The 15,265-nt window shown below is 36.8% G+C and overlaps 1 long non-coding RNA gene across 1 annotated transcript; it reads right to left on the bottom strand.

The window, feature by feature from the left end:
• Positions 1–2,283: 2,283 nt before the first annotated feature.
• On the bottom strand, positions 2,284–11,003 carry LOC127943296 (uncharacterized). The gene is made up of 3 exons (XR_008149621.1): positions 9,988–11,003; positions 6,117–7,287; positions 2,284–4,158 (listed from the first exon to the last, which is right to left on the bottom strand). It is a non-coding gene; the product is annotated as an uncharacterized LOC127943296 (long non-coding RNA).
• Positions 11,004–15,265: the final 4,262 nt, after the last annotated feature.

Genomic DNA, 15,265 nt, shown 5'->3' with positions numbered 1-15,265 from the left:
GTATTATGTGCTTAGACTTACATTGTCTGAGAGAAAATGCGCCCCTACAGGTGCAATTCCTGAAAGGGAAATTCGACTGAAAGGGAGGAGACTCTCTTTTAGTTTCATTTTTAAATCGGTTAAAATACAAATAAATACTTAGATTTAATTCACACTGACAAGCTAAACCAACATATATGATTATTACCAGGTCAGGGCTCATTAATAATTGATGTGTGGTCAGAGATACGTGAGAAACACGAGAGATGAATCACGCTCTGAGCAGGAGCGTGTGGAATGATGAGCTCAGAAAAAACGAGTTTATTCTTGTTTTATAGCTTTTAAAATTAAAATATTAAAGCGATATTACACAATTCACCAATTAGAACACACCAGGAGCTACATTCAGATGTTTTTGAACTGTTTGTGTGAAAATGAAATATTCGCGGCTGCCTATCTGAAATCACTGCTCCGATCAGCGCACACAGTGTCACAAGTTCAAAACAAACGAATTTATTCTTGTTTAAGAGCTTTTTCAAATAAAATATTGTCATAAATGCACACAATACACCCATTATAACACAACACGTCCTAAATGCAGGTGTTTGTGACCCGTTTAAGTGTGCAAGACTATTTGAAAGCGCGACTGGCAGAATAACATGTATCTCTCGAGCTGCAGGATTCTGCCTTTCATCGTAAGAATGAACACATCACGGACAAGATTATTTCAAAATACATAATAGCTTGGCGAATATAAACGAAAACAGCCACGTGAACATAAACTGTTGAGAAATAAATCTGAAGTGGATCTACTGGATTTGAATATTAAGTGACCGCATATACCAGCTGCTTCTGTCTTCAATTTTAATCTACATATAAAAAAGGAAACTCATTCATTTTGGCGGCTTTTTTAATGTGTGTACGCATTTATTTATTATTTTGCTCTAACAAGAATTAATCTATATTTAATTAAATCAATTACATTTTATTTTACATTTGATTTGTCCATTTCTGCATCTAAACGCCTAAAAACCTAAAACATGCTCTATTATACTATTGTTAGCAATTTCTTTATCGTCCAATTTATCTGGTGTACACACTTTTATTTTCATAATAAACTTGTTTCTTAGATTATACACAGTTACAGTGGTCTATAATAAATATTAACAGGTTTTATTCAAGCTGTTTAGAATGATTGCAGTAGGCTAATTTGTTTTTATGTAAATCCCAAAAAATAAATTAAATAAATAAAAAACATTGGAAAACAATAACTGTTGTACTTTTTTATACATTTTGTATAATTTCATAGTTTATGCATTATAGTTATAAAAACAAATAAATTTAGCCACTCACATAGAAATCTTAGGCCTTATCCTTTTCTGACAGTTTTAGGTTTTTTTTTAAAATCCTAAAAAACCTTATTTGTGCTGCAGATAATAATTTCAAACTCATTTGATACTGACCTCTGACATCCTGTGACATGATATTTATTTGAATTTACATAATCTCATGGATGTAACCGTAAATCTGTTCAGCTCACAGATCAAGACTAAGCTGTAATGCAAGCAGAACTTTCACAAATGCTTGTAGGTCAATAAAATCATTACAAAACACTTACAAATCATTTAAGGATTTGATAACACTGTAAAATAATGTCTAATTTGTTAAGATTAGCAAATGCATTGATAACACTTTATAATAACTGCACTCATTAGTAAATAGTCAGTTCATGCTTTATAAAGCCTTGTCCCAATATTAATAGTCATTAGTAAGCAGTTTATAAATACAGCTATAAATAGCTTGTTCTTGGTTTTATAAGCACATTTATTAAAAAGGAGAGTAAAGGGTCAGTTATCTTCCTATGAAAAATAAAAAAAATTAAAATAAACAAACAACAACACAGATTGATACAGAACTCAGAAATGTTATTGTGGATTTATGATAAACTCAGGCTGTAAATGAATTCATTCTCCTCCAAGAAGACACAAGTAGTTCACACCAAACTGTTTTAACATGAAGCCATATACTGAAGATGTTAAATTTCGAATGGGTTTAGGATACCTTAAATGGTGTGGCCATAGCGATTTATTAAAGTAACATAAAAAAATACAATAGTTATTTTACTATATCTTTAAAATTTTTAATTACAACTCTTCATATTTTTTTATATAGGTAGAAGTCATCATTTGAAGGAAGCACAGTAAGTTTCATAGCTTTATCATTTTCAAGAGCCAGCATAAAATTAAAACTATCAAAACATATAAATCAAGCTTGCAATTCTTAGTACCAATAATGGCCACCAGATGGTGCTATAGGATTACTTTTAAATAATTATTGTAGAAACAAGTATGATTTAAATCATTTATAGAAATCTTTCAAAGAAAAATAATATGTATTTTATGTATTTTACTGATAAAATAACCCTCACATAATTAGAATAACAAGCTGAAGTATTGTGAACTGTATATTAAGAATAGTTCTTTATAGGCTTTATGGACAGATATGTTTTGAGTGACTCTTGAAGGATCAGCACCACATCCTCTTTTACCACTGTTTAAAGAATTTATCTTACAGAACAGGTGCGAATTAATTTTGAATAGCTTGAATGGTTTTGTCATGGTGATTTTTTGAAATAACAGTAAAAAAGTAACCAGTAAATGTCTTTTATTTTTTTTAAGTGCAGCTTCTAAACACTTAAAAAAATATACACATAGAAGACAAGTCATTCTGAGGAAATATGCATAGTTTCATGACTATACAACACTATATGGATGATAGAAAATTAAAAAACTATCATACATCTGATGTCACTCTGTCCCTCTGTCACTGTGGGTAATGTGTGTGTGTATGTGTGTGTGTGTGTGTTAAGTGAATTAGGTGTGAAACTATCAGGGAGCATTTAGTCTCCAGTGCCAACATTTTACAGAACTGACACTTTCCTGGAGTCTCAGAATTACAATGTGTCAGGTTCTGAGAGATCTAAGATTCCAAAAAATGATTTAATTAGAATACCATGAAGTATTGTGAAATACTATATATTAAGACTTTATATATAGGCTTTATGAACAGATTAGAGTGACTCGTGAAGGACCAGCACCACCTCCTCTTGTCCGATGGTTTGAGGAATATATCTTCCAGAATCCGGGATTAAGATTTAGGAGCTCATTTTTATTCCACCTCCTTTCCTGAAAGTCTGTCTTGCAAAATTGACTAAAAATTAATCTTCACATTAATTCCTAATTATTTTGCAATTCTTTTTGTCAGTTCTTCTTAACCTGTTTTTTCTTCTTCTTTTCTGACCTCATGACCCTGTCAGCATTTTTGTACAATGGTCAAGTCTTAATTTATCCATTTCTGTATTGCATTTGTGTTTGATATTTCTCATGGGTATTTCATAATTTCGACTTTGAGTTAAAACAGTTTGAGTTAAAACTCTTTTTTAGCGCATTTCATCTGTAAAAGAAAACATGCCTAATAATTCTGCACACATGAATATAAGGAGTTTTTCTCTTCCAGCTTTCCTGGACTATTGTATAGCACTCATAAATGATTAAATAAAAAATAATGGTAGTTATTAAGATTGATATGGTTTGGAATTGGTAAAATGTGCTTGGAAAAAAATCACAATAAAACAATGTTTTAATGTTTAAGTTTGGAATATTAACTGACATGAATGAATTCTATATAAATATTATTCATGTTAACATAATGTTTATAAATGAAATCTTATTGTAAAGTGTTACTAAAGTTATATATGAATGTGATTTTAAAGTCTAGATGATTCGGATTAACCCTTTAACTGCCATATCCCTTAAAACTTCACTGCCAGAGGGATATTGTGAATGCATGTGCCCGCTGGGCACAGTTTACCTGATGCCACCGGGGTGGCGATGGCATTGGTGGCTTGAGCCCGCCATCGCTGCTTGCAGCTATATTTATTATTATTATTCTTCTTCTCCAAAATGAATCGCATTTTTGAGGGCCTAAACATGCTCGAAAAGTCATGAAACTTTGCACACACCTCAGAACTGGCGAAAATTTACGTCTGATATGGGTTTCAGAAGTGGGTGTGGCAAAATGGCTCAACAGCGCCACCTATACACGTTCAACGGTGTGCGCCTCGAGCTACGTTTCATGTACATGTATGAAAATCGGTATACACATGTAACTCTCCAATACCTACAAAAAAGTCTCTTGGAGCAAAATCCGAAACCCAACAGGAAGTCGGTTATTACTAATATTATGAGCAAATTTTGTGTCATTTTTGTCATTTCCATGCGTTGTATTTTAACGAACTCCTCCTAGAGATTCATTCAGATCAACACCAAATTTGGTATGCCTAATCTGAAGGCCTTTGCGATGTTAAATTGCGAAGCTTTTGAGTTTTCGTTAATGGGCGTGTCCGTGGCGGCCTGGCGAATTTCGATGATTCGCCATGAAACAGGAAGTTGCTATAACTCAGACATACAATGACCAATCTGCCCCAAACTTCACATGTTTGATGAGACTCCTGACCTGAACAGATTGACATGCCCATATTCAGTTATAGTCATAGCGCCACCTATTGGCAACAGGAAGTGACATATTTTACACTGCGATGAACTACTCCTAGAAATTTTATGACATCAATGTATTTTTTGTGGTCAGTCTAATCTAAAGGCCTGTGCGATGTTAAGTTGTGAAGATCTTGAGTTTTCGTTAAAAGGCGTGTCCATGGCGCCGTCACGAAGTTCGATGTCTCGCCACGGGAATAAAATATGTTATAACTCAGGCATAAAATGTCCGATCTTCCCCAAACTGCACATGTGTGATAAGAGTCCTGGCCTGAACACATCTGAAGGCCAAAATTCCATCAGGTGTGGCAAAATGGCTCTATAGCGCCACCTATACACTTTCAACAGAGTGCGCCTCGAGCTATGTTTCACGTACATGTACAAAAATCGGTATACACATGTAACACAGCAATACCTACAAAAAAGTATCTTGGTACGAAATCCGAATCCCAACAGGAAGTCGGTTATTTAGAATTTTCTCTGCAAAATTGGCGTTTTTTTTGCCATTTTCAGGGGTTGTACTTTAACGAACTCCTCCTAGAGATTTATTCAGATCAACACCAAACCTGGTCAGTGTAATCTTAAGCCCTTTGCGATGTTAAATTGCGAAGATCTTTAGATTTCGTTAAAGGGTGTGTCCATGGCGGCCTGACTAATTTCGATGTTTCGCCATGAAAAAGGAAGTTGCTGTAACTCAGACATACAATGTCCAATCTGCCCCAAACTTCACATGTTAGATAAAACTTCTGCCCTTAACAGATCTCCATGCCCACATTCAGTTATAGTCATAGCGCCACCTATTGGCAACAGGAAGTGACATGTTTTACGCTGCGACAAACTACTCATATAATTTTTTTGAGATTAACATATATTTTGTGGTCAGTCTAATCTAAAGGCCTGTGCGATGTTAACTTTTGGAGATGTTGAGTTTTTGTTAAAGGGCGTTTCCATGGCGCCATGACAAAATTTGATGTCTTGCCACAGCAAGAGAAGTTGTTGTAACTCAAGCATAAAATGTTCAATCTTCCCCAAACTTCACATGTTTGATAAGAGTCCTGGCCTGAACACATCTGAAGGCCAATATTCCATTATAATGATAGCGCCACCTGCTGGCAACGGTAAGATTGGCACATATATGGGATATACTTTGATATATTCCACTTATATTTAGGACATTAAATGCATATTTCTCAACGTTCACCTTTTTACTAAAGCCACGCGATGGCGGTGAGCCCGGGTGCGAGGGCCCGTTCATCGCTGCTTGCAGCTTTAATTATTAGGGCCCGAGCACCGATGGTGTGAGGACCCTCTTGGAATTGCTCCGTTTATTATTATTATTATTATTATTATTATTCTTCTTCTCTAAGATGAATCGCATTTTTGAGGGCCTAAACATGCTCGAAAAGTCATGAAACTTTGCACACACCTCAGAACTGGCGAAAATTTATGTCTGATGTGGGTTTCAGAAGTGGGTGTGGCAAAATGGCTCAACAGCGCCACCTATACACGTTCAACGGTGTGCGCCTCGAGCTACGTTTCATGTACATGTATGAAAATCGGTATACTCATGTAACTCTCTAATACCTACAAAAAAGTCTCTTGGAGCAAAATCCGAAACCCAACAGGAAGTCGGTTATTTCTAATATTATGAGCAAATTTTGTGTCATTTTTGTCATTTCCATGCGTTGTATTTTAACGAACTCCTCCTAGAGATTCATTCAGATCAACACCAAATTTGGTATGCCTAATCTAAAGGCCTTTGCGATGTTAAATTGCGAAGCTTTTGAGTTTTCGTCGAAGGGCGTGTCAGTGGCGGCCTGGCGAATTTCGATGATTCGCCATGAAAAATGAAGTTGCTATAACTCAGACATACAATGTCCAATCTGCCCCAAACTTCACATGGTTGATAAGACTCTGAAACTGAATAGATTGACATGCCCATATTCAGTTATATTCATAGCGCCACCTATTGGCAACAGGAAGTGTCATATTTTACGCTGCGAAGAACTACTCCTAGAAATTTTATGACATCAATGTATTTTTTGTGGTCAGTCTAATCTAAAGGCCTGTACGATGTTAAATTGTGAAGATCTTGAATTTTCGTTAAAGGGCGTGTCCATGGCGTCATGTCAAAGTTCGATGTCTCGCCATGGGAGTAGAAGTTGTTGTAACTCAGGCATAAAATATCAGATCTTGCCCAAACTTCACATGTTTGATAAGAGTACTGACCTGCACACATCTGGAGGCTAATATTCCATTCGGTGTGGCAAAATGGCTCGATAGCGCCACCTATACATTTTCAATGGAGTGCGCCTCGAGCTACATGTCATGTACATGTACGAAAATCGGTAAACATATGTAACACACCAATAGCTACAAAAAAGTCTCTTGGTACGAAATCCGAATCCCAACAGGAAGTCGGTTATTTTTAATTTCCCCTGCAAAATTGGTGTTGTTTTTGTCATTTTCAGGGGTTGTATTTTAACGAACTCCTCCTAGAGATTTATTCAGATCAACACCAAACTTGGTCAGTGTAATCTAAAGCCCTTTGTGATGTTAAATTGCGAAGGAATTGAGGTTTTGTTAAAGGGCGTGTCCATGGCGGCCTGACAAATTTTGATGATTCGCCATGAAAAATGATGGTGCCATAACTCAGACATACAATGTCCAATCTGCCCCAAACTTCACATGTTTGATAAGACTCTTGACCTGAACAGATCTACATGCCAATATTCAGTTATAGTCATAGCGCCACCTATTGGCAACAGGAAGTTACATATTTTACACTGTGACAAACTACTCCTAGAAATTTTATGACATTAATGTCTTTTTTGTGGTCAGTCTAATCTAAAGACCTGTGTGATGTTTAGTTGTGAAGATCTTGAGTTTTTCTTAAAAGGCGTGTCCATGACGCCATGACGAAGTTTGATGTCTCACCATGGGAATAAAAGATGTTTTAACTCAGGCATAAAATGTCCGATCTTGCCCAAACTTCACATGTGTGATAAGGGTCCTGGCTTGAACACATCTGAAGGCCAATATTCCATTATAAAGATAGCTCCACCTGCTGGCAACAGGAAGATTGGCACACATATGGAATAAACTTTGATATATTGCACTTATGTTTATGAGTTTAAATGCATATTTCTCAACGTTTACCTTTTTACCAAAGCCACACGATGGCGGTGAGCCCGGGTGCGAGGGCCCGTTCATCGCTGCTTGCAGCTTTAATTATTCTTCTTCTTCTTCTTCTCCCGAATGAATCGCATTTTTGAGGGCTTTAACATGCTCAAAAAGTCATGAAACTTTGCACACGCGTCAAACCTGGTGAAAATTTTCGTCTAATATAGGATTCAGAAGAGGGTGTGGCAAAATGGCTCGACAGCGCCACCTATACCAAGAAAATCAACAGCCTTCCAGCTATGTTTCACGTACATGCATGAAAATTGGCACACATATGTAACACACCAATACCTACAAAAAAGACTGTTGGAGCGAAATTCTAAACCCAACAGGAAGTCGGTTATTTTTAATATTATGAGCATATTTTGTGTAATTTTGGTCATTTCCATGTGTTGTATTTTAACGAACTCCTCCTAGAGAGTTCTTCAAATCAACACCAAATTTGGTATGCCTAATCTAAAGACCTTTGCGATGTTAAATTGCGAAGATCTTGAGTTTTCGTTGAAGGGCGTGTCCGTGGCGGCCTGGCGAATTTCGATGATTCGCCATGAAAAATGAAGTTGCTATAACTCACACATACAATGTCCAATCTGCCCCAAACTTCACATGTTTGATGAGACTCCGAACCTGAACAGATTGACATGCCCATATTCAGTTATAGTCATAGCGCCACCTATTGGCAACAGGAAGTGACATATTTTACGCTGCGACGAACTACTCCTAGAAATTTTATGACATCAATGTCTTTTTTGTGGTCAGTCTAATCTAAAGGCCTGTGCGATGTTCAGTTGTGAAGATCTTTAGTTTTCGTTAAAAGGCTTGTTCATGGCGCCGCGACGAAGTTCGATGTCTCGCCATGGGAATAAAAGATGTTATAACTCAGGCATAAAATGTCCGATTTTCCCCAAACTTCACATGTGTGATAAGAGTCCTGGCCTGAACAGATCTGTAGGCCAATATTCCACTGGGTGTGGCAGAATGGCTCTATAGCGCCACCTATACACTTTCAACGGAGTGCGCCTCGAGCTATGTTTCACGTACATGTACAAAAATTGGTACACACATGTAACACTCCAATACCTACAAAACAGTCTCTTGGTACGAAATCCGGATCCCAACAGGAAGTCAGTTATTTTGAATTTTCCCTTCAAAATTGGTGTTGTTTTTGCCATTTTCAGGGGTTGTACTTTAACGAACTCCTCATAGAGATTTATTCAGATCAACACCAAACTTGGTCAGTGTAACCCAAAGCCATTTGCGATAATAAATTGCGAAGGACTTGAGGTTTCGTTAAAGGGCGGGTCCATGGCGGCCTGACAAATTTCGATGTTTCGCCATGAAAAAGGAAGTTGCTGTAACTCAGACATACAATGTCCAATCTGCCCCAAACTTCACATGTTGGATAAGACTCTTGACCTGAACAGATCTACATGCCAATATTCAGTTATAGTCATAGCGCCACCTATTGGCAAAAGGAAGTTACATATTTTACACTGCGACAAACTACTCCTAGAAATTTTTGACATCAATGTCTTTTTTGTGGTCAGTCTAATCTAAAGACCTGTGTGATGTTTAGTTGTGAAGATCTTGAGTTTTTGTTAAAAGGTGTGTCCATGGCGCCGTGATGAAGTTCGATGTCTCGCCATGGGAATAAAAGATGTTATAACTCAGGCATGAAATGTCCGATCTTGCCCAAACTTCACTTGTGTGATAAGGGTCCTGGCCTGAACAGATATGAAGGCCAATATTCCATTGAGTGTGGCAAAATGGTTCGATAGCGCCACCTATACACTTTCAACGGAGTGCGTATACACTTTAAACTGAGTGCGCCTCGAGCTATGTTTCACGTAAATGTACAAAAATCGGTACACACATGTAACACACCAATATCTACGAAAAAGTCTCTTGGTACGAAATCTGAATCCCAACAGGAAGTCAGTTATTTCGAATTTTCTCTGCAAAATTAGTGTTGTTTTGGCCATTTTCAGGGGTTGTACTTTAACAAACTCCTCCTAGAGATTTATTCAGATCAACACCAAACTTGATCAGTGTAATCTAAAGCCATTTGCGATGTTAAATTGCGAAGGACTTGAGGTTTCGTTAAAGGGCGTGTCCATGGCGGCCTGACAAATTTCGATGTTTCGCCATGAAAAAGGAAGTTGCTGTAACTCAAACATACAATGTCCAATCTGCCCCAAACTTCACATGTTGGATGAGACTCTTGACTTGAACAGATCTACATGCCCATATTCAGTTATAGTCATAGCGCCACCTATTGGCAACAGGAAGTGACATATTTTACACTGTGACAAACTACTCCTAGAAATTTGATGACATCAATGTCTTTTTTGTGGTCAGTCTAATCTAAAGACCTGTGTGATGTTTAGTTGTGAAGATCTTGAGTTTTTGTTAAAAGGCGTGTCCATGGCGCCGTGACGAAGTTCGATGTCTCGCCATGGGAATAAAAGATGTTATAACTCAGGCATAAAATGTCCGATCTTGATCAAACTTCACATGTGTGATAAGGGTCCTGGCCTGAACAGATCTGAAGGCCGATATTCCATCGGGTGTGGCAAAATGGCTCGATAGCGCCACCTATACACTTTCAACGGAGTGCGTATTCACTTTCAACGGAGTGCGTCTCGAGCTATGTTTCATGTACATGTACAAAAATCGGTACACACATGTAACACACCAATATCTACGAAAAAGTCTCTTGGTACAAAATCCGAATCCCAACAGGAAGTCAGTTATTTAGAATTTTCTCTGCACAATTGGCGTTGTTTTTGCCATTTTCAGGGGTTGCACTTTAGCAAACTCCTCCTAGAGATTTATTCAGATCAACACCAAACTTGGTCAGTGTAATCTAAAGCCTTTTGCGATCTTAAATTGCGAAGATCTTGAGGTTTCGTTAAAGGGCGTGTCCATGGCGGCCTGACAAATTTTGATGTTTCGCCATGAAATAGGATGTTGTTGTAACTCAGGCATAAAATGTCCAATCCTCCCCAAACCTCACATGTTCGACAAAAGTCCTGCCCTGAACTCATCTGAAGGCCAATATTCCACTATAATGATAGCGCCACCTGCTGGCAACAGGAAGATTGGCACATATATGGAATAAACATTGATATATTCTACTTATATTTATGAGTTTAAACGCATATTTCTCACCGTTCACCTATTAACTAAAGCCACTCGCTGCCGGTGAGCCCGGGTGCGAGGGCCCGTTCATCGCTGCTTGCAGCTTTAATTATTAGGGCTCAAGCCCAAAGGGCGAGAGGCCTATTGTTTTCCTTAGGATTATTTTTTATTATTATTATTATTATTATTTTTTTCCAACGTCTCGGGGGCTTTTGGGGCCCTTAACGTGCTTAAAAATCTTGAAAATTGGCACACAGATTGGAACCTGCGGCCATTAGGGCCGGGCAGAGACTGATACACGGGCGTGGCACAGGGGCTCTACAGCGCCCCCTGGAATATGGAGGGCCATATATCATACATTCTTGCTCGTAGACGAATGAAACTCGGTACACATATAAATCTCATCAATCCAAACAACTTTTGTATTGCATATCATAGGCTCCGCCCAACAGGAAGTTGGCTATTTAGGGTTTAGTATTCAAATTTTTCGTCAAAGTTGTGGGGGCTTTTGGGGTCCTTAACATACTCAAAAACTCTTGAAAATTTGCGCACACTTTGGAATCTGTGGCCTTTAGGAGCCTGCAGAGGCTGGGACCCGGGCGTGGCACAGGGGCTCTACGGCGCCCCCTGGAACACAGTCAGAAATGTTGATGTATAGCTCACACATACTTGCACATATTCATATGAAACTCAGTACACATATAAATCTCATCGTGCCGAACAACTTTCGTATTGCATGTCATAGGCTCCACCCAACAGGAAGTCAGCTATTTAGAGTTATGTAAAAAGTGCATGCTCTGGAATTTGAAATACTTGTCATAGGTTTTTTTCTCGATTGCCGCCAAACTTGGTCAACATGATCTCAAGACACTGGGGATGAAAAATTGCCAGGGGATTTTTGATATCTCGAACGGTTTGCTCGTGGCGAGGCGTTGAAATTATGGCGAGAAATGAGAAACAGGAAGTGTCTAATACCGTCCACATACATTTCCTGATTTTAATCAAACTTCATCAGATTATTCGTTGTATGATGTCGATCGCATATATGTGACTATTAGGAGTCAAAGTTATAGCGCCACCAACTGGCAGAAGGAAGTGTGTCATTTTCAAAATGATTTGAATTCAGCATCTTATTATTACTCGATTTGCTTCAAACTTCATCAGAATAATGTTAAAACACAGCCGATATAAATCTGCAAGGGGGATATTGATATATAAAAAATTGTTGGCGTGGCAACATGTCAAACTGGAATACTTCTCAGGTGATTTTGAGGCAAATAACATACTTAGAATTTCACAAAACTCTGAACACACATCAGTATTTCTGATAGGAACTTAAATTGTGAATGGATTTTGGATAGCTTGAATGGTTTTGCCGTGGTGATTTTTTTAAATGACCTTACAAAGGGAATCATTATTGTATTTTTAAATTGCAGCTTCCAAACACGTCAAAGAATTTTTTCATACAGATGAAAAAGTCATTCTGAGGATATATGCATAGTTTCACGACTTTACAACACTGTATGGATAACAGAAAATTAAAAAAACTGTCAGACATCTCATCTCACTCTGTCCCTCTGTTTGAGTATGTGCTTCAGACTTCCATTGTCTGAGAGAAATAGCGCCCCTACAGGTTCAATTCCCGAACTTTACTTTCACTTTTAAATCGGTTAAAAATACAAATAAATACTTAGATTTAATTCACACTGACAAGCTAAACCAACATATCTGATTATTACCGGTTCAGGGCTCATGGATAAATTATTTCTGGCCAGAGATACGTGAGAAATAGGAGAGATGAATCACCGCTGTGATCACGAGCGTCTGGAGTAAAGAGCTCAGAGAAAACTAATTTATTCCTGTTTTAAAGCTTTTAAAAATAAATTATTACAGCGATATCACACAATCAACCAATTAGAACACACCAAGAGCTAAATTCAGATGTTTTTGAACTGTTTGTGTGAAAATGAAATATTTGTGGCTGCCTATCTGAAATCACGCCTCCGATCAGCGCGTACAGTGTCCAGCTCAAAACAAACGAATTTATTCTTGTTTAAGAGCTTTTTTAAATAAAATATTACCACAAATGCACACAATAAACCCACTGTAACACAACAAGAGGTAAATGCAGGTGTTTGTGACCAGTTTAAGTGTGCAAGACTATTTGAAAGCGCGACTGGCAGAATAACATATCTCTTGAGCTGCAGGTTTCTGTCTTTCGTCGTACGAACGAACACATCACGGACAAGATTATTTCAAAATACATAATAGCTTGGCGAATATAAACGAAAACAGCCACGTGAACATAAACTGGATCTACTGGATTTGAATATTAAAGTGACCACATTTACCACTTGCTTCTGTCTTCAATTTTAATCTATATAAAAAAGGAAACTCATTCGACTTGGCTGCTTTTTTAATGTGTGCGTATTTATTTATTTACCTTTTTATACATTTTGTATAATTTCATAGTTTGTGTATTACAATTATAAAAACAAAAATAAATTTAGCCACTCACATAGAAATAGCTTATGCCTTAAACTTTTTCTGACCGTTTTAGGGATTTTTAAAAATCCTAAAAAAAACTTATTTGTGCTGCAAATAATAATTTCAAACTCATTTGATACTGACCTATGACATCCTGTGACATTATATTTATTTGAATTTACATAATCTCATGGATGTAACAGTAAATCTGTTCAGCTCACAGATCAATACTAAGCTGTAATGCAAGCAGAACTTTCACAAATGCTTATGAGTCATTCAAGGATTTGATAACACTGTAAAATAATGTCTAATTTGTTAACATTAGCAAATGCATTGATAACACTTTATAATAACTGCACTCATTAGTAAATAGTCAGTTCATGCTTTATAAAGCCTTGTCCCAATATTAATAGTCAGTAGTAAGCAGTTTATAAATACAGCTATAAATAGCTTGTCCTTGGTTTATAAGCACATTTATTAAAAAGGAGAGTAAGTTATCTTCCTATGAAAAATAAAAGATAAAAATAAACAAACAACAACACAGATTGATACAGAACTCAGAAATTTTATTGTGGATTTATGATAAAATCAGCCTGTAAATGAATCATACTCCTTCAAGAAGACACAAGTAGTTCACACCAAACTTTTTCAACATGATGCCAATATACTGAAGATGTTAAATTGCGAATGGGTTTAAGATACCTTAAATGGCGTGGCCATACCGATTTATTAAAGTAACATAAAAAAATACAATAGTTATTTTACTATATCTTTAACATTCTTCATTCCAACTCTTCATCATTTTTTATATACGTAGAAGTCATCATTTGAAGGAAGCACAGTAAGTTTCATAGCTTTATCATTTTCAAGAGCCAGCATAAAATTAAAACTATCATAACTTATAAATCAAGCTTGCAATTCTTAGTACCAATAATGGCCACCAGATGGAGCTATAGGATTACTTTTAAATAATTATTGTAGAAACGAATATGATCTAAATCATTTATAGAAATCTTTCAAAGAAAAATATGCATTTTACTGATAAAATGACCCTCACTTAATTAGAATAATATGCTGAAGTTTTGTGAAATACTGTGTATTAAGAATAATTCTTTATAGACTTTATGGACAGATAAGTTTGGAGTGACTCTTGAAGGATCAGCACCACATCCTCTTTTACCACTGTTTAAAGAATGTATCTTACAGTACAGGTGCGAATGAATTTTGGATAGCTTGAATGGTTTTGTCATGGTGATTTTTTGAAATAACAGTAAAAAAGGAACCAGTAAATGTCTTTTATTTTTTTAAGTGCAGCTTCTAAACACTTCAACAAAATGTACACATAGAAGACAAGTCATGCTGAGGAAATATGCATAGTTTCATGACTACACAACACTATATGGATGAGAGAAAATAAAAAAAACTACCATACATCTGATGTCACTCTGTCCCTCTGTCACTGTGGGTAATGTGTGTGTTTGTGTGTGTGTGTGTGTGTGTGTGTGTGTGTGTGTGTGTTTGTGTGTTAAGTGTGTGTGCTGAGTTTGTGTGAATGTGTGAGAGAGGAGATGGGCTTGGTGTCAGAGAGAGAGAGAGAGAGAGAGAGAGAGAGAGAGAGAGAGAGAGAGGGAGACTTAATCATCTCTTTAATCACCAGCAGAGAAAAAATAAGCAATTTTGTGTTGTTGTTGTTGTTGTTGTTTTTTCATCATTACAGCTTAAGAAATATCTTAGGCCTCAACATCAACTGTTGCTGCATCATATAGCCTTCTCCCAAAATTAATAGTCATTAATAAGCATTTTATAAATACAGCTATAATTAAATTGTTCATGGTTTATATGCACATTTATTTTGAGGAGATTAAATGCTGTAATCTTCCTAAAAAAATAAAATTAAATAAACAAACACAGAACTCAGAAAC

The sequence above is a fragment of the Carassius gibelio genome, chromosome A22 (genome assembly GCF_023724105.1).
Source record: "Carassius gibelio isolate Cgi1373 ecotype wild population from Czech Republic chromosome A22, carGib1.2-hapl.c, whole genome shotgun sequence".
NCBI lineage: Eukaryota > Metazoa > Chordata > Actinopteri > Cypriniformes > Cyprinidae > Carassius > Carassius gibelio.
The sequence above is the reverse complement of the archived record's forward strand: the minus strand, read 5'-3'. Positions and strand labels throughout refer to the sequence as shown.